We start from the raw sequence: 27045 nt of genomic DNA on the forward strand, positions 1-27045 counted from the left end.
CTCAGTCAATGCCTGAAAGGTGGTTTTTCAGCACATTTAACAGATTTGTCCTTTGCGTGACTTGGGGAAAGTTTAGACACCTTTCTGCCTCAGGTTGGATTATGAGGATTTAGACGGGATTTCAGCACCTTCTTGTCCAGATTTTGATTTCATTTCTTAAAACACGTCAACATAGGAGCCTTGCTTAGGCTTTGGTACGTTGCTGCCTCCTTTCACCCTGTTTCTAATATTTAGAAAACTTCAATGTCTAAAATATAGCTACTGGCAGACCTTAGATGTTACAAAACTTCAGGCTATATAAGATGATGAATAGCTATACTGAATCATTCTCTAAGAGCTTACACTCCACCTACACCCATCCTAGGCTCCTGAAATAAACCATTTGAGTGTTGATCTGAGAGTCACTGAAAAGTTTCCAGTCGCACACCACAGAAATATGCTGATATCTGCTTGTTGACTTTAACCGGGGTACATTTATTTGCAAAAATTGAATATCTGGGCCCACATCTTTTGTTTCAGATTATGGTAGAAGATGTTCAGAAGATTTTGCCTTCATTTTACGTCTAACTTTTCTTGATTTTGTGCTCTATTAATAATGAATGAGATGATATGATTTAGACATTGCAGTATGAAAAGCTGATTGATATCATAAGCTTGTTTAATTTTGCCTTTCTTTGATAAAACACCACTAAAAGAGAATTTATAGTTGCCTAACAATTTGTTATTTAAAGCTGGACATCTCTATGTGGTCAGCAGGGAAATCTACCAGTATAATTTTGACATTGCAACATCGCTTCAATAGGCATACATTGGCATTGGTTTCATTTTACTTCAGCTTATTATTCATAGTATCATCTGGATAGACTTGCAATGACTTTGTTTTGTCTTGATATTATAACATAATCTGCATATATTTGCATAAAATAATCAGACAGTCGTTGAGCGTCTCAGGCAACAATTGCGCACGCTCTGAAGTATTACCTCAGATGAAAATGTCTACAAGGTTTTTTCCAAATGTATTTAGAATCTCTGAATCTTTAAGTGGTAGCTCTCCGGACCACAAACTTCAGCAGTTAAATTTTAATTTATAAAATGTATTTTTTATATGATCTGTGTAATTTTTACAGAAAAAACACGTTATTGCGTGTCGTCAGGCATCCCTACCTGTCTCTGAACCGAGTAGGTAAACCATATATGCTCTACATCTAATTCTTCAAACTGATAACTGAAATAATAGCCATATGTATATCTGAATCCAAGTTTTCTTCATCAGTTTGGCTGTTTCTGGGATTTTTCTCAGGAATAGAAAGTTCTCATGTTTTTCATCTGCTAGTTAGAGCTAACCGCCTGCACACAGGCCCTCCTGGCAGGGCTCTGAATACTCTAATCATATCGGAGCATTCAGTTTGATCCATGAGAGTGGACACTTGTTGACAGGGTGGAAGTGCCTGAAGGTGGAAATCTATTTACAACTTATGGGGGAGTCTTGGAGCTTCACTTTAGGAACATTAAATGAGAGGCATCTTTCTTCTTCTCAGACTGACAAGACTCATATCCTATAATTTTATACTCCTAAATAAGAAGAGAGCTTTAGAAACAATGTTTTCCTTTATGGATCCATTTGCCAGGAAAATGAGGTTTTTCTCTCTGTCTCTATCTATTTCTTTGTTTTATTTTATATTTACATAAATATAAGTATATATTATAACTACAGATATATGCATATGCCACACTGTGACTTACCTGCATCTTGCTTTTCTGCCAAAAAATGGAGGAGTTCGGATGACTGACTTCGATATATAAACGTAGACTGCGCTTTCTCCATGTTGGCTAGTTATACCAGGGATATTCAACTCCATTGCTATGTGAAATCAGTGATTTTTGTATATGGAGAAAGTCTCAACTTCCTTCAATTAAAAAATATATACAGGACAGAGCCTTCCGTTAAACTAAATGACATTTTTTGGATTTTTGTTGAATATAACATGATAATGAACTATTGCCTTGAAGTTTCCTCATAAAGAGACGGAGAACATGAAAATAATTATAAAGTCTGAAAAAAAGATTTTAAATATGATGAGGAGTTCAGGTAAGTCACTGAAAATTTTCTTCATTTTTGTATCCTAGAAAATTTTGTCTTTCATCCACCTCAATATGGGCTTAAATTGTTTCTTCAAAGAAAGATGTTAAGAAACATCAGCACAGGTCACTTTCCTTTATTCCCAGTTGCTGTAATTGAAACTTTTTACTGACATCATTACATTAAACAAGTAGAAAGTGAAACTGTGATAAAAGACGGACTCCAGATAAGAAGCAGAATGGTGTGTCTGTAATGGTCTGACCTCTTGAACAAATATCTGTTTGGAGTCAAGATAAAAATGAAAATTAAAATAGCAACAACTCACCGTATATCAATGAAACTAAAAGCTTATACTTAATAAGTTTCACAATACCTTGGCAAATGCAGAAAGGAAGAAACAATCTTAAGGATGCATCATACTATTTTAAGTATCCAGTTAGTGTGTTTCTTCAATAATCTTCCAGCAGCTTCAGAAATGTTATCCTTTTTCACCTTTGTACTGCAAGATGTTAAGCTTTGCTGAATTTAAGTTCTCTGGGCCAGGTGTCACTTTATTGATCTGTATTTGTATAGTGTGTAGCACAGTGCAAATCCTCATCCATGGTTAGTGTTTCTTGGTACTTTAGTAATATAAATAATAGATACCACTAATAATGCAACATGAACAAGAGCAGTCTGTTTTTTTTCTGACTGGTCAGGCAGACTGCTGCAGCACTCAGTAAAATGACTTGCGTGTGCAGTGGCTTATTTAGCCCCTGAGGACATGGGGAAAAAGCAGACCATGCACTCTTAAATTAAAACAAAGTATGTATATCTCAATCCTGTGCAACTTCAATCCTAAAAAGAGGAGTAACCATTAATTTCAGATGTTCCTAAGAGAAATGCTTAGAAAAATCTGAGAAAGGAGTGAGAAGGTGGTCATAAGTGTCAGGCACGGACAAAAGAAAGAGAATGGGTTCTTTGATAAGAGTATGCATGGCCACTAGCCATTGCCGGAGGTACGTGGGCATGTGAGCCTTCTGCCACTCACGCTGTCTGCAGCATTTACTCAGCTTTTTTTTTTTTTTTTTTAACCACAATTGATCTTTCAAAGGATGCAGTGTTGCTCCCTCGTTCTCCCCGTGGAGGGGAGATTCTGTGATTCTGTGATTCTGTGATTCTGTGAATGATCAAGACCTTCACAAACTTTGAATTATAGTTTCCACAAATACTTTCAGGAAAATATTCTAAGCAAAGGACCGTCATAGGGCCTTCAATCCCACCTTCACAATTATATCCTTGCAACTTAGCCAGCCAAATACGGAAATGTATTGTCTGGAAGCATTAATGCTTCTGTATGCAGGCAGGTGATAATGCTCTGCCACTTTCAGATTGATTCTTGCATTTTGCAGGTATTTGAATAGGCAATGACAGATATACTTCACTGAGGCTGCTTTTTAAAGACTTTACTGTGTAAGCTATTTTGGGGGGATCATATATTGCCAATGTTCTGGATTCAGCACTGGCTGTCTGAATTGTCTCTAGATGGAGTTTTATTCTTTGATTTTAACTCATAAATGCCTTAGAAGCACTTCAGAGTTTGATTCTCTCTGAAACTATAGCTATGGTCAGCTGTCATCCGGGCTAGATTTTAATTATTACAAAAACTTGTTGGTAGTACTAGGGTTGTTCTTTGGTAGTTTCTTGGCAATGCAAGGTCATGTGGAGATATCCGAGCCGTGGTGACACTTTGGAAACTTCCTGTTTCCAAATCCAAATCTACCGGGCAAAGCCTTTTTTGTATTATTTGGCATAGTTGTCTTATCTATCTATCAAAATATACTAAAGCTATGTGTTAGATATCACTTATATTCTCTGAGTTGCACATAAACATAAATACTCTGGTCTTATTACTATCATTGTATCCGTTTTCCTTATTTCTTAGGTATGATCGGCTCTGTGTAGAAGGACAAAGGTGTTGAGGAGTGCGTATTTCCCAGAGCCTATTTGTTCAGGTAGGCTTAGTTCCAAGGACTTGATCTAAAATGCACTGAAATCATTGGAAATTTTGTCTTGTTTTTTCCTTCTTTTCATCAGCGTCCTACAGGATAGAACCTATAAATTATGCTGATAGATTCCTATTTTCATAAAAATGCTTTTTTTTTTTCACATGAATAGTAATACTTAACCAGTTTCAAAGTAAAGGGTATAGAACTCAGCCGTTTCAAGGGTCCCCTTAATTACTGTTTTCAACAAAGTTGAACAATGTACATGGGGAAGCATATGAATCTGAGTTACTAAATTTTGTTTGTTAGCAGAAAAAAACAATTATATCTTATGCATTTCTCTTTACAAGTATCCATGAAAATAGAACAGAATGTTTCCTGTTTACCTTTTGGTTTGAGAGGTATACTTTTATAAGCTGCTAGATTGCCCATTGCTTCAAAGTAATCAGCTCTTATAGATAAAGGAGATTTCCAACATTGCACAATTAATTTTATTTGAGCAATCGTTGCAGCGTTGAGTAACTATTTCCCATTACCACAATCTAAGTCATTTAGGAAGGAAATGTTTCCTAATAGATACACAGAAGGCTAATTTGCAGAGTTGAAATGGGACGTATACCAGTCATGTTGTAATAAATATGATTCTATTTTATAATCCCAGAGCATATGAGCAGTATTTCTTCACATAATATCCATTATTTGTTTTTATAACATCTGTTCCCTCTCAGATAAGTGCATTTGAAAGCTAAACTCATTTATATCAATCATTTACTGATCCTCTTATTTATTTCCAACATCCAAGACATGGATGGGTATCCTACTGGATTTTCTAAATATATTCATAAAGTCTGTAATGTGTGCATGTATATACAGCTATACCCAGGTCTTCATATATAGTCCAGTGCAGTGGCAACTCTTTTTTATTTATTTGTTTTTTGTAGTGAAAAATACATTCATGATCATCTCTTCTACCTTTGTCCTCTTCAGGATACCTTTCATCTCCACTATTCCTCCTTTCTTGCTTCTTGTGCCATACATAACTGCAGGGTTGGCAAGGCTATGCCACGCTGGCAAGAGAGAAGAGCTGAAGTATAAGATATTATGTTATTTGTGAACCTAATTCTGCTGCAGATATTCTCCCATACTGCCTGTCCTTTTTGCTTACTAGAGGATGAGAAGCAGTAGCAGTGATGGGATGGGATTGGAGATACAACCTAGCCAGGTTGTTTGGGTCAGTGACTCTTGTCCAGCTGTCGTGACTGCAGGCGACAAGCATTGCCTGATTTGCTGTACTGCTCTCAAAGACTTCCAGGAGGTTCTGGATCTCAACTCACACCACAGACCTTCAGCAGGTCTTTTTGAAGGACAGATTCAGACTTAGTCTCTCCTACCCTGAGCAAACAGTCTAATCTGATTTTCAGCTGGCTGTTCAGTGAATGAGAAACAAGAGGGGTGAGAAAAGGCTGAGCTGCAGCTGTAGGATTCATGTCCATGAGCAGCAACTGAAAAGAAAAATTATTAATGCAGTTCGATGTTAGGAAATCAGAGCAGAATCAAAATTTGCTACTAGATGGACTAGGCAATTCTTTAAGCAGTAGGTAGCTTTTTTGGTCACGTTCTTAATTTTCAGGTGTCCTGTGCACTCTATAGGGAACGAAATGACCCCATCAGAGCATGAATTTTACTAGATGACAGCTGAACACTTAATTCATCGATAGCTTAATTGGTAGATTCCTTATATGTATGCTTCTTTTCTCTGAATTTACAAAATTGAAGGTGGACAGAGTAAAGGTTGAAAAATATTAAAAGAAAGTGAAATGGAGAAATGCTAATAAATATAAATTACTCAAAAACAATATGAAAGTCAAGGAGGGCTAAAGCATATGACATTTAGAGAGCAAGGTTGTCAGTCAGAGCCTCTATTATTAAAGTCTGTATTGTGACTAATGTCTGTACTGTGGGTCCTGAGTCATAAAGGCACTCTGGTGCTATTGTCTTTCTCATTGACAAAGGATATCATTAATTAGAGGGAAAGGAGTGGAAGAAGAGGCTTAAAGCATGAGATAGGATACTCTAGTTCTAAATCTCAATAGCAAATGTCTGGACTAAATACACATAGAACGCCTGAAATTACAAGGAACAATAAATAAGTAGTAGTTAGAAATTGCTCTACTGATTTCTTTTCTCCTAGGAAGATATCAACAGGAGAAGTTTAAATGTCGTGAAAAACTTCCAGAAAAATGTTATGTACTCTTCATTGTTAGTGGTAAGGAAAGAAATTTTAATTTTTGCTTTCTTCTTCTGTAAACTCTTACATATATAGCACCAAGTTGAAACTTTTACCTGAAAAAATAAAAAGATTCAGAAAAAACTTTTAATTGCTCTTATTGTAGCAGAAGAAATAAGAGTAAATATAATGCAGAAGTAGCTTGTACTATCAATCTATAAAAGGGAAAATTCAAGTAACTATATCCTTCAGAGACTTTACATTGTATAGCTCTCTTTTTCATATGTTAAATCAAACTTCATTCAATTAAACATGAGTATTGGAATATTCATTTATTTTATCTTTTAAGTAAGCCCAGGGTGTTTCATTTAAAGTCTGCTTCCTATAATATATATATTTTTCATCATTTTTAAAGAGGTTAAGCATATGTAAAGAATGGCTTTATATGACCTACTGCATATTCTTATCAAACCTATGCAGATAAAAATAACAAAGAAAGCAAACCACTTGTAATTTTTAGAAATGATTTAAAAAATCTGATTAGTGCAGAACTAATTCTATTAGATAGAATTGTCCAAATTTATGTTGCTGCAAAATTGTTCTATCTATGTATTCATGGCACTTCGTCCTGTCTAATGTAAATTAATCAAGTACTAGGGTTTCCAAAAGTTCCTCTGGGAAACATCTGAAAAGAGTACTTTGATGAGACATTTCCTCATACACAGCCTGAAATTTTATACTCTTTTATATTTTACTGTTCTTACGATTCTTGTTCGTTTCAATATCTCTGATCTGTTTGAAGTCATCCTTTTTCTCCTTTATAATGAAAGACTAATTTTAAGCTTATTGGAGTCATGGTGAACAATTTCTTAGGAAAAGGAATTTTAGAGTGGGGCTTTACAGATTTCAAATATCTCTGTGTAAGTCCTTAGTATGAGGACTTGAGTACCCTGACCACTTGGAAACTAAAAATTAGCAGTTTTCTGAGAACAGAAATATAACTGCATGTTTCCTTTTTCAGATAAATGTTTTGAAATGGAGAGTTGGGTGTTTTAAAGGAACCACAATTCTTGTTTTTTTTCTTTTATAAAATGACATGGAATTTTCAAATCTCCAAAAATCAGTAGAAAAGTCAACAGGAAATAAGAGAAATATAACACCGCCTTCATTTAAACATATGAAATTTGATTAATGGTGGTTTCTGAACAGAAGTAGCTTTAGCAAGAACATTAAACATTATACATACAATGTGAATATATAATGTATATATTAATCTATATAGGTAAGGTAATAATAAAATGTAATGAAACAATCCCCTTCATTGATTGATGGAATTAGATTTCATAAATCAAGTTTGCAGCTCTTTTTCAATGTCATCAAAAAACAGCAACAGCAACTCTCCCCCTTGAAACTGGGCAGGTTATTAAAGGACTATGAAATTTTATATGGAATTTGTTTTTGAGGTCTTATTTGTTCAAGAAATTGCCAGTTAAAAATGGTCTTAATTCTGCAAAGACATTTATGATTAATATTTATTAAAGTTACAAATGTATTTGCATGTTTACAGGTATTGAGTTTTAATCCATGATCCTAAAAACACCTAAGAACCTATATAACTTTAGTCACAGAAATAATCCTATTTGAATTGCAAAAGTAAAATAACATATGCTTAAGCATTTGCAGAAGCTAAGTCTGGAGCTATGATTAAGGTCTAATATATAAAATGAACCAATTTAAGTTAATTTGAAGCCTAGACCTTTCAATATGACTCCTAAATCTATTTTGGACCCCTGAATGAATGGTCTGATTTTCAGAGCTGCTGATCTTTCATAGCTTTCAGTGACTAATTTCTCTGAAAACTAGTAGTGTACACGTCCACTGTTGCTTTGGCTTTGGATTATTTCCTGAGGCCAAATGAGACACACATGCTTGTTTTTCTGATTCCCATGTGGTCAGTATAGAAACTCTGGAATATTTCTACAGTTATGAAGTGAAGGTAGAGGCTAGAAACCAGAAGGAAATGCACTCTATATTGAAAATGTTACATTTTCACTACTATTTATTTGCAAATCCTTTTCTAATCAATTGAAGCAAGTGCAGTTTTTACATAATATTAAAGATTAATTATTAGATTAATAATGAAAATTATTACAATATAGTACGGAGGATAAGTACTCTTAATTGTTTTGAACAAGTAGACAGCCCACATTTGCATATTGGTCCAGATGGGATCTGTCTTTAAGTTTCATTGTTATACTTTGCAGTACAGACCAAAAGAATGTCAATAGCTGATTAAAACAAAGTTCATCATTCAAAAATCCGTTTTATTTCTGCATTTAAATAGCTATTAGAGAAAGAGCTCTGCAAGATTTATATTGTATGACCTACTGACATTTCTGAGCCTAGGTGAAAATTAAGAGCTGACAATTTCTTGGATTTTTCTTAAATCATCCCATTATATATTACTTTGCAAAAAAAGAAATAGGACTAATAATAGTTTTCATTTGGAAGCTGGTACGAGGCAACACAATAGAGGAAGAATAAAACTAAAAAAAGCATAATAGGGAAAGAATATTTTCTCCAGTGCTGTGGAGCCCTTAACCAATATTCTGCGTAAGATGATGATAATATTGAGCCATCACATAGTTAGTTCAAGAAGGAATTTTACCTGACGGAAACTTATTAGATGTCTGAGAGAGTCAGTGAAGTCAAAGGCTATATTGCCAAAAAGTGAGAAGTCTCTGATCCCTGAGCAGCAGGCACAGAGAGAGAAGGTAGTCAGCAAGAAAATGGTGATTCAGAACTGATAATTCTGTCAGCATATAAAAACACTTTCTGAAATTTTTTGAAAATTCTTAAACAAAGTCAAAATGTGTATTTTGTGGCGCAAACTGGAAGAAAAAAGGCAAGAGCTTTGATAAGCATATAGCTAAATAACATCTATAATGGATTGTCCTTTACATTCAAGGATAATAAGCTTGTATTCAGATTATTTTCGATTATGCAAGTAGTAACCTTTTATCTCACATCAAACATTGTTTCTGGCTTATCTGTTGATGGCATGCCCTATCAGAGTGATTAAATATACAGTTTGATTGTCTTTTTCTGGTGATAACTTACTCTTCAATTTAAGGTATTGGAATAGTTTTTCACACCGGTAAGATGGATTACTATAACTTGCTTACTAAAGAGTACTTAACTAAAAAGCAAAGAAAAATGCGTCACTGAAAGAATGCAGCTATATGACTGATGCCATCATTCAACAATTGTTGTCTGAACTGCTACAACTGTCTTCAATAACTTTAGGATATGGACTTTTAATATGCTGGATGGGATTCACCAGATAAAATGTATGCATCTCTACAATAGGTATCTCCATTTTCTTTATGATCACTATAGAGAAAAAGCTACTTTTAAGGTATATTTAATTTCATCCTAATGTAGATATCTAAAATAAGTCGAATAAATCATGCCAAAACACTGCCAGTTTCCTCTCAGGACATTTTAGAGGGACCAAGCCTAGGCTGACAAGCTCTGATGTACCCATCCATAGTGCAGAAATTGAAAAGTCAGTCTTAACTAATTGTCTTAACTGAGGTCAGCATTTATTACTTTGGGTATCATTGGCCATTTTGCATTCTCAGCGATAGAGTTAATGAGACAAAACTGTATTTTGATATGATATGATTCCCACTTATGATATGATTTTAACTGAGCAAGGCTTTCTTTGTTCAGGGTGAGTATCATCTCTCCTCATTTCAAAACTGCATCAGTGTGTACTTACAGCTAGGAAGACTTTAAAGTTTTTTCTTTTTTAATTCATTCCTTTTTTGAGGATATGTAAACTGTTAGAAACAACCAACTCAGCTGTATCTTTTGAAACTTTCAGGTGTTAAAGACCAAATTCTGATTCTTGTAATGTATAATCCCTTCTTCATAGACATTTATAAAAATACAAAAGGTGGAAGCTTTCTCCTATTATTCATTCTGCACACCTTTCACTAGATGAGACTACATTTTACATTGTAAGTCTGAAATGTGTTTTATATGCTCTAACTAATTGTTTTGTATAGCATTGGGAATACAAGGTACCTTTTCAGGGTTTTGGTTGCTTTATCATTTTTCAGGTGCTTATGAGAAGTTTTACCTTTCCTAAAATAATAATCTTGACATAAAGGAAACACCTTAAAACAGTCAATTATTTCAACTTAATTGTGAATGCAGAACTGCTAACACCTGTGATCTCTTTAGCAGAGACTCTCCCATCTAAACTTAATTCTGCCAGTAGTGGTCCTAATATTCCTGCTTCAGTAAATAATTACTTTCAAGCAGAAACTCTTTGTTCTCTAACAATTTTTCCACATATAAAGGTTCAAAAAAGACTCCTAACACAAATGTAGTGTGTAACCATTTGTAATGAAAATAGCAATTTATTGAACACATAAAAGCCATCTAAATTATTCTTCACATTATACACACAGTCTTTAAAAGATAAAAAATATATAGTATATAATGTCTGACAGTTTATAAGCTCAGGAACTGGCACAATCTCTTAAAGCATTTTCTGTTTTACAAGGTGCAGAGGAAAGTAAGCTGAAAGCAGATGAAAATACATGAATCTGTCCAAGCCAATGGGTAATTCTTTGCTACTATAGCCCCTGAAGCAAGTCTGGGTTTTATTTGATTTCTGTTAGTTCCATGACTCAACAGTAGAGTTTAATAGCGTTTGGTATTATTCAGCTGGTATCCAAAGGATAGGCTGCGTATTCACTTCTGTGGAAACAATTAATCCTATCCCTAGGACTTTTGAAAACCCCAAACATTGTCACTAAAATAAACACAAAATATTTGGGAAAGAGGCAATTAAAAAAAAAACAACATTTTTAATAGGTATATTTTAGTTTAGGGTCAACATTAACATTGTATCAGTTTCCTGCACCAACATCACTATGAGACAGAACTTAAGGACATTCCTTATTTTATACTATTTTATTTCACTAAGTCCCATAACCTTAATTAGCATGAAAACCCTATTGCTATGTAGTTCATCTCTTTAAATTCATTAAAAAATTGTGCTTCATCTTTCTAATATTCCTTTTCATTTCCCTCAGATTCTGTCTTTACCTCCTTCAGAGTTACATGACTCAATTTGATTTATCTGTGCAGGACATATCAGAAGCAAACAGGCTGACAGGAGAAAGATGAAGCAGTTTTTCAAGAAAGACAAACTTAGGTTTTCTGAAAATGCATATTGTCAATGAAAAAAAGGTTATTTTAACACACCATATGGTGCTTTATTGATATTTGGTACAAACTAGACAGGCAGAGTATAATACTGGTAGCATAGTATACCACATCCTTTAAAACAGACTTTTTAAAATATGTTTGGAAGAAAACCTTTATTTATAAACTATGTGTACAAAATTGCTATCGAAGTGTGTTGCTAATTACATAAATTCTGACCTCCTCCCACCCACATTTTTAAATCCACTTATTTTTGAGTGAGGAACTGGGTAAGGACTTTCAGACTTAAAAAATAAGTTACTGCATACCAGGTTTGGGCGGAGAGAATGCTTGAGTACACTCCCATGTCAGGTTCATGGTCTTCCAAGTGTCATTTTTACAAAATAGTCTTTCAGTTTGTTCTTTCATACATTTTCACTGGAGATATGACTATTGGATCAATGTGAAAGGAGGAATTTGTTCTGTTTCTTCACTGTCTTATACTTCAAGGATCCATTTATTCCTGTACAGCACCAGTGAAATATGGCCCTGAAAGGTACCAAGCTATACTGTGAATGAGATGTACAGCAAGATATCTCCCTGTTTCACTTACATGTTATAAACGTGTTCTGCTCGTGTCAACATATATAGGTAACTATTTATATCACATTTGAAGTCACTTTTGAAATACAGAATGAACTAAAATCCATATGGACATTAGTTCATTATTGAATGTTTCAAGTATCCTTTCTAATTAAAACTGGTACTGGGAGAATATTCATACTGGCAAGTGTTAAAATATATGGAGCAAGTGATGTGGAATGTACATAGAATAAGAGATATGCATATTAATAGGAAAAACCCCCAGAGTTTAGAGTTGAGGGTTTATAATCACCTAAAGCCACTTACAGCAAAATGTATTTTTCAGTTCAGCTTTTGTTAATTATGCAAGTGTTCTGTAAAAGAACCAAAGGTTAATTTTAATTACCTATTTGGGTTCCATCTAATCTATTATAGGTAAAACTTGAATACCATCACCATAGAACAGATGCTGTCCACTGTCATAAAATTTCATTTACTACATTGGCATTTGAAATGTATTAGTGTTATGATGGCTGACACCTTATATTTATCCTCTGATTGATGTGACAGGAGTATAAGCCTTGACAGTGTAAAAAAAAGGAATTAAACATTTCCTAATTCATTCAGAACAGGCAAGTAAAACTCATAGAAGCTCTAGAATTCAAAACTATGTGAATCTACAATTATCAGAAGACAAGAGAATATCATTTTATTCAGAAGAAAAAAACAGGCATGGAAACGCAGTTACACGGAACATAAATGTGCTTTGTACAACTTAACGTTTCTTACAATTGTGGAGTTTTCATATCCCTTTTTTAATAATTATTTTTATAACTTTCTAATCTGAGTTACTCAATGTGTGCCCAGAAGCCAACAACTCTAAGTTACCTTATTCAAGAGTGATCTTGAAATCAGGCAGTGAAAATATTTAGAAGTTGGTTAGTCTGAGTGAGTGCTGTAGTAGCAACGCTGTAGCCAGCATCTCCTCTCAGTGGTTTTGCCCAAATCCACAGAAGTCAATAGAAGTCAAATGTCAAAATGGTAAGGATTAGGCACAGTCAGGCTCATCCTGTTCAGTATCTTCTTTACTTTAAGTAGAAATATTAAGTAAAAAGTGGTATCATTTTGAAAAATGACAACAAAAACTAAACATCTGCCATCCCCACTGACCTGAAAAATAAATGATGGAATTTAAAGCATTCACCCTTGCTTATTGCAGTAAATGGCAAATTTGTTACCAAATTCAGTACTGCAGAACTGAGCTCTTAAAACAGGACCTCAGTTCATATCAGGTTTACCTGTATGTATCCTTTGAAGTATAGGGAAATATACCCACACCCCACACACCCACACCTGCAATCTGAGTTGAAAAGTTTGGTCTTACAGAGACCCATCTTAGACGAAAAAAACAGAAAAGGGAATGCTGTAATGAAATTTCCTACTTTTAAATGATTTTTAATCATTATTTAATTTCTAATTAAAATATAATTGCTAAGGTTTATTCTGTAACATCAGTACACTAGAAAAAGCAAATGTCTGCTCAGAAGGAATAGTTTCAATTTTAGCACAACAGAAAAAAAAGATATAAAATAGTTACCCACTAAGATTTTCTCTTACATGTCTGTAGGCATTTAAGTTCTTGGAACTTTAATTTGGGGAATCTACTTCATTAGATGCGCTCATATTTGAAGTCAAGCAACTTTCAAATATTCATTATTTTTTCCATTGAAACATATGTTGAATTTTGTTCTTTTAGTGAAAATTAATATATTTGGGCTTTGTCTTCTATAACCGTATTACTTGGATTATTAAGTTAATATTTGCCAAAAAAGTGATAGCTCATGTGAGTGTTTTGCAGCTGGAAAAATTTTTATAAGAGATCTTTTTAATCTAAGGAATTTTTTACACCTTCTGGAACTGGTAACTATGAATAAGTGGAAGGCATCCATTTGTTGCAATTATGACATAAGCATCTGCTAGCAACACCTTGAGCTATTCAGACATTTTTGGAATTCAATTTTTTTATCTTAAAATCTTCTTTCTCAAATTTTAAAAAAGTCAATTTAATCTGTTTCCTTACTCCATGAAATGTTGCAGCTTCTTTTACTTTATAAAGAGAAATATTAATAAGAAAACACTTGAAAACACTTCTCGTTGTAAAGCTATCCTTTTGAAGGACAGGACATAAACAAACTTCCCTCAACATTTTCTTTTAAAGAAGCACAGAAGCAAAATAGTCCAGTAAGTACTTTGTAAAACAGTTGAAAGACATTTTGGTAATGCTCTGAGTGGATTACATTACTTCTCTTATCAATATAATCACATATTGCAGCACTTTCTTTTGCAATAATGCCTATAATGCTCCACTGTTGCTAGGAAGAGAGTGATGAACATAGGTGTTGCCTTCTCTCTCAGGCACTGTCACTGCTGTTATTTAGAATTACAGTCCTGCTACCAATCACACCTTAAATTTGCAGGTGATCAGAATCTCCAGCTGTACCACTTGCTCTCTAACGACAAATTACTTTATATATAGGGCCTAATTTTGAAGACTTTAACACATGAATAGAAAATGGAAATGAATATTTAGCAGAGGTGTGCGAAATTCTTCATCAAAGATCTCTACCGTGACCAAAAATTTATATTTTTCTTAAACCAGAAGCTTCCCTGTGCTAGTTAAAAGGTGAAAATGGTGACACTAAAATGCAAGTAAACTATAATCAGGCAGAAATTTCTAGGGCTAGAATACTAACCTCACGACTAGTATAAGAATGGTCTTACCATTAAGTCTTTTTGATTTCTCTAATAATACTTAATAACCTTACAAGTGAGAGTACAAGACTTTTTGTCTGTCAATCACAAAACATTTTTGAAAGAGCATGTAGATGTACAGTTTGCCTTTTAGTCTTCCTTATTGAATTCACCCTTCCAGGAGAGAAAAACCTGTGAGTGCCAGCACGAAGAAGACGACATGGTTACTTGGTAGTGCAAAAAATAACATTTGGATGATCGGTTGTCTAACATGCTTGCCCAGGTTGGGATCTAGCTGCCATCTTCTGTGCCTGCAACCAGTTGCAGGTAAAAATACGCCTTGTCACCCAATAATCCTATTTACAGAGTCATTATCAAAGCTGCCATCAAGAGACACAGCCAATTTGTTGCATCCAGCTAAGAGAAGCAATTGTTTACTAAGCTATGATAATCCCTGTATTACTTGCCAGAGGTAATGTGTAGGGCAGACACTGCGTAAGAATAAGCACTTGCTAGCCCAAAACAGAGGTCAGAAGGTCCTAACTGTGAATCTGCCCAGCTGGAGGTCCAACCAGTATCACAGTAATAATTTGCGGATTATTTAGACAAACTATGAAGTGTACATAGAATGATATTCACGGGGGAAAAAATGAAGCTAAGATAGTTAAATAATTATTTTTGTATTTGGAACTATATAGGAAGGGCTGAAGAGATTCTGAGTGTATCCCTAAGGTCCTCCCTTAATTTTAGTAATTTTCATACTATAAATAATATTTTGTTTGAACTGTACTAAATGCTCGAGCCTTGATGTTTAAAATTGGCTTTCTATGCGGCACTCATAATTTGGCAACCACAGTCAGTACGATTCTAATTTAGGGACAAAATTATTCACAGGTACAAATACCAGTAAGTATTTAGCCATGTAATGTTCAAGATTAGGATTGCTAACTAGTAACTTTTTAGATCAAATATTACTTTGGATAATGCAGTTCGCAAAACGAGAAGTCCAGTCTCAAGGAGCAGTTATTTGTTATGAGTCGTGCTGCATTTAACAACACACAGCAGTGAGAACATTTTGACAGTAATCACGTTTACCCAAGGATTTCCTGAACTTATCAAGATACTAGGAGTTTCCAAGTAGCAACCGACTGCTTAGAAAAAATCAGTAACACAATGAATTCTAACACAACTGATGACAATTTGTACATTTATATAATGCATTCCACTTTCCAGATGCTGTATAAACATTTGGATATTGCCACAAGGATACCTGCAGCACACACAACGTGTCTTGAAGTATGTTTATTTTTTCCTCCAAATGGGAAACTTGTTTTCATTTGCAAGTATTTCAACCTCCTTTGCAAATGTAGAGTAAGAATTTTATATTCTGAAACGAAGCATAAAAGCCGTAATCCTCTGATTCATAGCCTCTGAGGCCCAGTAGCTATTAGTGGTTTTGGCTGGGATTTGCGTACTACTATCTAATAAATTCATACTAACTGCCCAGTCTTCTTTCTTTAAAATACATGCCTTTCTAATAGGATATAATATGGTGATTCAATGGTCAGGAGCCCAGAGGGTTGGTCTTCCCGCCCTTAGGAGATAGACTGGTACCAATTAGATAACTGGGAGTGGTATTACGATTCACGTCCTATCTGGGTGTAATCAGGTGTAACAAAACCATCTCCCTAATGGAAAAAGTTGCTGTTATTTCTGCTAAGAAATGGGAATCAGCTTTATCTTTCCTTGCAAAGGAAGAAGCTATTCGGATTAAGAAAGCTCTCTTTCCAGAGTAGGCAGGACTAATTTACCAAAGTGATAGGAAAAGCAATTGCAGGAAAGTGTTTGCAAAGCGTCTTTGCCTCTTTTGCTCTTGTGCAGACTTCTGGCACCATCTGAGCTTCATGAGGAGAATACTCTATTTTATTTTATTTGAGGGTGGTGAAAGATTTTGGTGAGGACTAATCTGAGTTTCTACCACTTCCTGAGATCTATCAGCATCTGAAACACAGTTCATTGTCACTTCTTTTCCTCTTTCCACCTTCGATGGTCAGCATAATTTTCTTTAAGGACTGTAGTGGGTCCTTAGCTGGGTAAGCTACCAACAGGGTGCAAAAATGAGCTCTACAATCAGTGCTTTAGAGAACAAACAAGGAGGAAAGGAAACATGAAAATGTTCATGAAATCTGTGTCACTTTGACTTAGTGTTATGACCTTTTTGTTCTTTCTGTGGATGAGTTTTGGTTGGCACTAAGCTTCAAAATTTTTTTCTAACAAGTACTCTTTTTCTTGTTCAAATAAGAAAAAAATAGGCAAGAAATATAGATGTTTTCAGAAATGATCTCCATTTCAGCAGATAAATTGTTTCCATAAATAGTTATCCAAAATCTAATTATTACCTTTTGACTAATGTATGCTATTATAATGACAGCCTTTCCCAAAAAATGTCAAAGATGAACTGTTTTTGAATGTGCTGTTAGTTACATATTGATTGTCTGATTAAGAAAGCCAAGGAAGTTGCCTCAGCTATATCTAGATATAAAGACACATCAGTATAGTGTTAAAAGCAACACCTCCTGTATTATTAAATATTTAATATTATATATGTTTATGCTTTGATTAGTAAAGAAAAGATTTGACTAGCAAAGCCTTCTGTAGATGCTTAGCTAAGTTTGTGATTAGTCTTAGTGAGATGATAGTGGAATTCAGTTTACTTTTCTAAAAGCAGCTTGTACTATAAATTTACATACCAATGAACTCACAATTATTTGCTTAAGTTGCTTTAAGAGAGTCTTTGACTCTGTTATGACTTCCTTATGTGCTTATTCTTAACTAGTGAAAATGCAAAGCCGCCTGCCCTCATTAAAATAAGGACAGAATATTGCATATTTATTTCAAGATAACACAGGAGAAGTTATGTCAGGTTAGCTCATCTGCTCCGCTCTGTTGTGTGTGCGGTAACAGCACGTAGGGCCTTAGCTCTACTTAGCTTGTGAGTTTGCGGGGGTAAATCATAATGTAACTTATTGATGAACCTGCCGGTTCGAGTCTTGACCCTAGTGGACTTTCAGCTTGAGTTGTATAGGCCAGTTTTTAGCTGGCCTATACAACAAGTGCAGAAATCAGTCATCTAAGATCATGATACGCAGAAATTCGGCACGTAAGTGCTGAATAGGAGGCCAGTACCCGTTCATTGAGCCAAAAGGCAGAGAAAATGAGAGATGAGTAATTTTTAGCATGTTGAATATGGCATTAAAAACTGGGACAGGAGAAAGGCATTTTTACAGCCCAACTTCTCTCGCCATGTAATTGCTTATACAAGTTGGACCGGTTCTAACCTGGAAGCCATGTGCTGCCCAGAGCTCCAGCAGAGTGGAGGCTGAAATCTGAAGCTCCTTTATCCTAACCACTAGCAGTTTTCTTTACGTTATTGTGTAAAGAAATAGGAACGGCATTTTGCCTCCCTGCCACCTCCAAATATCTCGTGCTTGTTTTGTCATTAATCTGCAAAGTGCCTATTAGTTTGCCAGCAGTAAGACTGAAGGCAGTCCCATACTAGCCCACTCTCAGAAGGAGACTACATTTAAGTGGCAACTGAAAAATCACTTTAGGAGATCACTTTAGGTCCTTCTGTGCTCTTATTTAGGCACCTTATTCTGTGCCTTATGTAGTTCTTTTGTGGATTTATCCCTTGATAAACACCTCTGAACCTTTGTCACCTTTTTAATGTGCACTTTATGTTCCTAAATTACTTGGACGCTTTTAGAACCCTTTCATTAGCACTAGATAGAAAGTTATGAAATAGAAAGCATATGTCAAATTAGTTTCTCAGTGCATCACACAAAGTTCAGTGTCTATGACCTATAAACAATTCTTGTGAACAAAGTAATTAAATGGAAGTGCATTTGAACACAGCAGGAGATATAATATACAGAGTTATTTTGGAATGATGTACTTTGAAGATCAAAGAGCCATGCCTTTCTAGTATGTAATATAAGAAACATAAGAAAAATAATTTCTTTTCTAACAATTTATTTTTGAAACATAATGCATAGCTAAGCCTGTGCAGAAAATGGTTTTGTTTTGGAAATAATAATATATAATCAAAAGGCAAAAAAATATTTTCAAAGGGAAGATTCTAGAAAAGGCAAAAGAAAACTGTCAGCTGATTTCTGTGCAGAATTTAATGTTTTGATTTTGATCTGTGAAACCATTGGTACCTGCATGTCAGAACTATCTGATTCCCTGTGAAACATTGCTATAGTGTGATTATCTGTAGCATTTAAGATTGACTTACTACTTTATAGTAGAGACAGTCACTAGCATGGCAATTACTGCGTGGGTTTCATGTTCGATATGCCAGCTACTGCAAATATGCCAGGAAGACAATCCATGCTTTAAACCACAAAGGGTATTTTGCATTGGTAGCAAAGATACTGTCTACTGCTGGTATTAAAACCACTATGTACCCACACTAATTGACTGAACAAAATTGTTCTTCTGAAACCTATATTCTCCTCTCCAACAATGCTAAATTACTACAAGTCTCTCCAGACCACAAGATAAGCTACTTATTTTGACATTCAGGTCACATTAGAGAACTTACCAATTTTCTGAAGCTTTCAGAGAGAAGTTATTGATGCTTTTGAGAAGAGGACAGCTACAGACCTCAGTGAAAATCTCTAAAACTCTGGGGTAAAACATAAAAATTAAACTGATCTTAAGCTGGCAGCTTACAGCTACCCTAGAATTACAAACGCAGTTTTTTGCCACTTAATTCCAGTAAAGAAACAGGACTTGTACATGTTGAAGGTGCATATGAAGGCAATAAGTATATGTCATAGTATTGCACAATACCCCACATAATTATTAGGAAAGTTTATAAACCTTTCTAATAGTTCGAGCTGGCACAGGTAGCATAAACGCTAAGGAGTAGGTATAGTCTGGAGCAGTAAAGGAAAACTTAATCTTCTTACTGCTCAAATACTTGCTGAACTCAGTTCAAAGGCTACTATTTTCTGTCCCATAATTCTTGCCCAAAAAAAGAAAAAAAAAAGAAAAAAGAAAAAAAAAGGAGATCTGTACTGTGCTATCTTGAAGGAGTAAGAGTGGAAAGCCTGTGAAGTCAGTTAACTTGAGCTATTTTGTGGAGGGAGGAAGAGAGAGGGAGCACGCTGCAGAAAGAAATGGAAATGCTGACTTACTTGGCTTTCCAAGAGGCCACACAAAGCACAAATCCATGATTCAGTATACTTTCCTCTAAGAGTAGTATAGAAAAAGAAGAAAGTAGCTAGTCAAAGCTCTCCAAACAGTTTTTATATCCCTATTATTCTATTCATGAAAACATTTACATGAAAACCCCCAGGGGTTTGGGGTATCTGCAAATAAGGAGTCTGTGATTAGTATGCATAAAACAGATTTTATCCCATGCATGTGCTATTTACACAACGTTGGCGATATGCATAGGAGACATCTATTGCACACTGGGATGACTGCTGTTTGGAATTCATGGCTAGCCAATTAATGAAGGAATATTCTCCATTATAGGCAACCATGAATGGATGAAATACCTGCTGATGCTTATTTTCATTGTCTGAAGATAATGCTTGTCTTCATTTTCCCACACTGCTAAAGTGCCTGTAAATTTAAATGTAACATGGTTATATCTGAACACATTTTCATTTCCAGAAATGTGTAGGTCAGCGAGAAGAAAAGTTAGCTAAACAGTAAATGATTATTTTTACATAGTTATACTCAAAACAACGAGCTGCTTTTTCTCTCATGCTTGTCAGTTCTACTGCATTGCTTATTGGTTATTATCCTTCATGAGTTTCAAGTCTGTTTTTTCATTATTCATCCATCTTATAATCTTGGTACTGTGCACCTACTTGTCGGTCTTGATACCATGAGATTTCACTGCCTTTGAGTTATGCATAATAAATAAGTGTCGGAAGGTGTAGAGCTGACATGTACAAGGATGTTGTGAATATAACCATGTGCATATTTACTGTTTGCTGTGGTGACACGCAATGTGCTGCATTTTAAGGCTTCTCCTGTCATAAAGGAAGATACTAGTATATCACCTAAATAAACATTTCTTCCACAGTGTTCACCCATGTCGAGACAAAGCTAAGACTTTCAGTTTGTTTTGTTAGTTTCCGTAAATCTAATGGGCTGTTTGCATTTCCATTTGGGGAACATTTCTGGAATCTCTCATTTCTTTACTCCTTTCTTTTAAGTTTTTACAGGGAGAAACACATTCCAGAATTTTATAATCAATAGGTGGCAGGAGAAACTGAATTAGAAGGAGAATGAAGAGATTAGGGCAGTAGCAAACAATACAAACCTCTGTGTTATAATATAGCACTAATTCATCTTGGGCTACTGTATCTTTTCTTTTATTATTAAATAAAGTGCCCTGAAAGCAAAAAGCATTCTTTTTAATGCTACAAGTAAAATGGAGCTTCCTCACTTGTAGTCTCTCAGACTGGAAAAACTCTAGCTTCAAAGTGCCTTTGAAAGGTGGTGGGCAGTTTTTTTGGCTGGAAAAAAATCGATCTGTGATACAGGAACTGCAGTAGCCTGCACGTTCCTGTATAAACAGGCTTTCTGTGCGTGTATCCAGTGTCCCAGGACTGGGCAGCATTTACCATGAAGGTGCTGATTGCTCATTATGTGTGAAAAGCCCAGGATTTTTGTCTTGATGGGGGGAAATAAAATATTAATTAAGCCTCCTGTTCAATGACAGGATTCAAGAAGTGCATGCATGTCAGATGCGAGTGGCTCCCTTAGCTAAACAGCAGGGTGACACAGCAGGCGATAGCCTGGCCTGAGAAGGAGAACAGTCATGTGAGATGTAGAGGATGCTCAGCAGCACTGAAGGTCCTACTCGGTGGTCCTATTCAGGTGGACAGACACCCAAGAGGATTACATGGCAGCAATGATGAACCTGCCCAGACTGTGGACTTGGGGGCCCTTAGCGGTTGTGTGGTGGGGGAAAGCGGCCACTCTGGGGCTGGAGATTTACAGACAACTTCACTAGGAATTATTTGCCTTGGGTCAGAAAATAGATTGGATAACCCTGGGATGTTCTTCCCAGATCTGTGAATTACAAGTGAAGGAATCACTTAAGACTCTGTTCAACTCTGTCTTTTATACTTATTAGAGAAAGAAAGACAAACAGACCAACTATTGACTGATAATTACTGAATTTCCCTGTTGTGTCCTTTGCCTTATCAACCTAAGTTCCTGCGTAGGCTGAGTATTGGGGGTGATGGTTATTGAATTTCTAGGTATGTTGTGCAAAAGGAATTGACATAAATATGCTTTTTTTTTTACGTTTAAAAAGAAACAGATTCTCTATAATGAAAGCTATTATCAGAATATTGGTGTGGAAATGCAAAGCATTAACAGAAAGTGGAAATACTTCAAAGGTATCATCAGTTGGATGGTCAGAAAGGAGGATTCCACAAAGAAAAAGGTTGCACTGGACGGGAAGCTATCTTGTTTAGAAGTTGTGAAAGCATCTATGGATCATTTTCAACAAGCAGTATATAAAAGGTGGTTAGTACATGGCAATGAATATCAGTCACAACAAAAAGTGGAAAGAATCAATGAAAAATCTGTCACTAGTGAACATGAATAGGACCATAGGAGGATTTTTTTTTAAATGTTAGGAACAAAAACATTACTCAGCGTGATGTTTGGAGTTCACTGATGGGGAGAGGGAGAAGAAGTCAGAGAGGCTGTACGGGAGAAGGAGAGTATTTTGCCACTTGCTTCCTTTCTGGCGAAGCTTCAGTTTCTCTGCATTTGGAGAAGCATTACAGTTGAACACAGCTTCATACTCTCCCTCCGTAGTTTGACTGAAAGTATTTCCCAACCACTCTGCTCTGTAAGCGTGTATTAGAGCACAAAACCGGTTAGCTTGAATTTGCCACCTTTTTGGATAAATGCATCTTTAGTTTGTCATTTTTCACCTTGATTCCCCCTGTCTCTCAGTATGAGGCAGACTTGTTAGTAAAACAAGGAGAGGTTTATTTAGTGGGATTAAGGCTTCCAGTTACAAGAAGAGAAACAAAATATTACGAGTATAAGAGATATAAAAAACAATCATACACTATACTTAAGAACCAGATATGTTCCCAGTTGCTTAGCTTTGCTTATCTAACATTCCCAAATGTAATCCTCACCTTTACTAGCCCCCATATATTTCTTTGGAATAAGTACACAAATGCACATGTCTCTGATAGTTATATCCTGAGCCAGGCTCTTCCAGGGTTTAAATATGATTTTCTTTACTAGCGTTCACACCTAATCAGCTAGAGAATGTGATATATGAAAATGCCATTTACAGATTTTTCTGGAATAGAGACATTCTGAGTGCCAAAGGGGTATTCTTCTATGGTTTCTATGTAATTACTAAGCCCTGCCTAATCCTTCTGTATAGGACTACAGATTCACATATATTAAATATTATATATCTCTCATGCATACTTTACATTAACCTAATTATCACTGTGACTTAGTTTTCTATAGAGACCATTCATGAAATGTTATTACCACAAATGACAGACCAAGGAATGAATTGCTTTACTTAGATATGCCTTAGAAAGCATATTCCATCTCTCCAAGGGTTTTTATTTTATGGTTAGACACATAGTTATGTTTATGTTTTTGTTTTGTGATTTATCTCTTGTTAGATAGAAAAGAAAAAAATGTGCAGACTGATTTAGAACAACCATGAATATTCAATAGCTAAAATCTTTTGTAGTTTAATAAGATAACTATACCAATATCGAGCATTAGGGGCAGTGGGACATCCAGCTCTTTACCTGTTCTGAATATCGTATGCTGATTTGGATAGAAAAAGAAGCTTATTATTGTAATTAAGAAGAGTTGGTTTATTACAAGCTATTTTTTTTCAGATTAACACAGCATTTTTCATGTAAGAGCTCACTGACCTACTAATGTTAGTTTTAGTATGTCTCAGAAAGCTGAACATTTTCAAAATATAGTATTGATACTCAAAAAAATAGAAGAAAAAAGGGGCTTTCATTAATGCCAACAATACTAGCAGATAAAAATATGGAGAATACCATCAGTATGAAACCTATATTTTATTTTTCATAGGACTGAAGCTCTGGGTAATAATGGTACCTATTGATAACCTAGGCATGTTAAGGCATGTCACTTAGTACGCCTACCATTCCCATTTCACCAAGGCATTTCACTTAGCACTATGTAACACATTACGTTTTGATGAAAACCTCCCCAACTTTTCCATTTTATGGAACTAATAAGACATAGCTGATGGATAAAAAAAACAGCTGACAGATTTCAAAATAGGATTGTGAAAGGACCTCATTAATAAATCCAACTAGGTTTCCTCAGATGGATTTGGCCAACTGTTCGGTATTTTACTAGTAACTTGTGCAATGTGTAGAAATAAATAACGAAGTGAATGAATTATTTGTAGGTTGATTTGAATTATCTAGTTGAAAGATTATAATTCAGCAAAATGTTTCTCTAGAACTAGAAGTAAGAAAGAATGTGGATTGGTTGCTATAAGAACAAGTTTATCAGAGAAAAGGCGGTGGCTTCCTGACTCTCAGAGATCTCTCTGCAGAGCAAATGGGTTAAAACATTCTGGGCTTTGTAAAAATAGTCATACGTAGTGGGAAGAGGGTATCAGTCTCAGTTAAGCCACAGGAAGAACTTAGAACTGCACCTGTATCCAGGTGGCTGCTGGTGCCCGGTTCCCACAGATTTGTCATCCTTTTCTATTATGCTGCTGTCGATGTCCTGGGGGTTTCATTTCATCTCTTATTTTGCTTTTCCTGAAGTTTCATGCTTCATAGGTACCTTCCAAATAAACATGTGGGACTCAGTTTTCATTGGGTTTTACTTGACTGTATTTCCTTCCTTTTGCCTGCCCTCTTAGGCTTCTTACCGTTTCCTTTTCAGCTTTCTGTTGTTGTGTCTGGCATTGCCTGAGCATGAAAAATGATGGATTCTTGTAGAATAACAACCAGCCTACTGAGGGAATAGGTAAAGAAGCAGGTTTCGGGCCTGGCTATCAGCTCTCTCTAGGAGAGAGCTGGCAAATAGATCAGTCTTTTACTGTTGTTTTTTATCACATGAAAAGTGTATTTTTCTGTCTGTGATCCAAAGTTCATCAGTATAGTTGGCTTCAAAATGTTCTAGAACTGTAAAGTCTAAAGTCTTTAGACTGTAAAGTCTAAACTGTAAAGGCTAAAAAGTCTTCCCTGCATTTAACTATTTATAGTACATGGCTAAAGAAGACCAGAGGGAGGAGTAGAAGCACGTTACACAATGTATATGCTTTAGCAGTGGGGACTCCTGAAGTGCAATGGCCATAGTAGGAGGTCTCTTTATGCAGAAGTACATGAATATCAGTTGATACCACAGTCTTGCTTAGAAGAGGAGAAATGTTACATGATGGATGTAAGTATAAAATGCCTCTAAAAGCTTATTTTAAAAATTCAGATGTTTACCTCTACTTCTGCTAATTACCTAGTAGATTAGTCATGCTTTTGTATGTGTCCTAGCTTTTTCTGAATGCTTGTCAAGAAATGAATTTTTGTTTTGTTGCAAGCATTTACGTTGCACAATGCTCTTCCACCAGGGCAATTTTGCCGTTATTTTTCCTTTGTGAAGCATTCACTCTTTCTTAGGCTGTGAACCTCTGATCTTCCTCTCCCCTAGTTTCTCCTAATTACTACACCAGCTAGAACAAACCAATTTGTTTTGTTGCAAGCACTTTGTGATTATCTTCTATGAGCGTGCATGTGAACACAGCCAAGCTACATAAAGGCTGATAAATGAGCCATTTATTTGATATAGTAATAATCAGATGTATCAAAGACCTGTGTATTGGCTGCCTTACAGATGTATTAATCAGAAGGCTTGAGCTGAACTTCCTCAAGGTGACAACTTGCTAAGTTCTTCCTGAAAGCCTATTTTCTTCAGTGCTAAGTATAATACTTTGATAATTGCAATTCTTTGTGAACAACATTTAGACCACCTTGAAAAGACTTTACTTTTGCCTCAGACTATTTTTTTAGGCACTGTTAAGGTATTGTTTAGATTTTTCTAGCTGAGTATTTTTCTCAGCATGGAGAGAGCTTACTGAATGCCCTTGTCCACATTTGCCCTGTTAACTTCCTGTTTTAAAGGGATGGGAAATTAAAGCAGGATTCAAATGAAGGGATGCATTTGTACCTTGCTTTGGCATCTTATTTTTTGAGGTACACAAGATTTAAAACTTGTATTTATACTCCAAGTTTTTTAATGATCAGTATGGACGTCTCCCTTCTTCATATACTGTTTTGTCACTTCTGTCCTGAGGTGCCTAATTTTCCCCAAACGTTATATAAGAACCTGCGTGCCTCACTCACATATATGTATTCTGCTGTGGAACCATGTGCTGAAAGGGCTCCTGGAAACGGTCTGTGGCTCCAAAGGGGCTTGGCCTGTCAGCTCCCTCTGATTCTGGCCATCAGGCTTCTCTTCTTTAATTTTAAGAACTTGAAACTTTTCCAGGTTCCTGTGGCTTGCTTTGGAGGTAAATTTTGATATATCATACTCCTCTATGAAGGACAATATCCTTCGTTCTCCCCTCTGTAAGAATCAATATTTTATAAGTTGGTAATTAAAGATACACAGAAATTCAAATACTGACCCTAATTCTACTTGCTGTTGTTCCACATGGTTAGCTTTCTTAAATTTAGTAAGAGTGACCTGGAAGTATATTCTATATTGGACACCTTTCTGCTTGTCAAGGGAAAAATGCAATATCGCAGCCTTAGAATTATATCTTGGGAAAGCTTTTGTATTGCCATTGTAGATGACCTACAAACTAATACGTGAGAGATATGGGACCATTCTCATAATATTTGATCGGATAATAAGCTAAGCTTTAGTGATGTACTTGTAAAGCCTACAATTTTTGCCTGTCTAAAAGGCAGACCAGCCTCTCATTCCAGTGATGAATTTCAAATGCAGACAGAGAATATGGAAATACTACTTGTTGTCTCAGTGAGAAAACAATATTAAAGTTTTCCTGTTTTTTATGGGCTGCATATCTTACTATCTCATTCTGCTGCACAAATGAGATGAGGAGGATTTCTCCTGAAAGAATTCACACTTCATTACTTATATGCAGAGCTCTTTAA

The 27045-nt window shown here is 35.5% G+C and overlaps 1 long non-coding RNA gene across 2 annotated transcripts in view; it reads left to right on the plus strand.

The window, feature by feature from the left end:
- Window positions 1-27045, plus strand: part of LOC104150014 (uncharacterized) — a 43518-nt gene that overhangs the window by 12338 nt on the left and 4135 nt on the right. Inside the window, exons 2-3 of one of the 2 annotated variants that reach the window (XR_695470.2) lie at window positions 4005-4074; window positions 25137-25315. This is a non-coding gene — a long non-coding RNA (uncharacterized lncRNA). Of the gene's footprint in view, window positions 1-4004; window positions 4075-6256; window positions 6328-25136; window positions 25316-27045 lie in introns of those variants that run through there. The other variant, XR_695471.1, reaches the window with a different exon arrangement.

The sequence above is a fragment of the Struthio camelus genome, chromosome W (assembly GCF_040807025.1).
Source record: "Struthio camelus isolate bStrCam1 chromosome W, bStrCam1.hap1, whole genome shotgun sequence".
Lineage (NCBI taxonomy): Eukaryota > Metazoa > Chordata > Aves > Struthioniformes > Struthionidae > Struthio > Struthio camelus.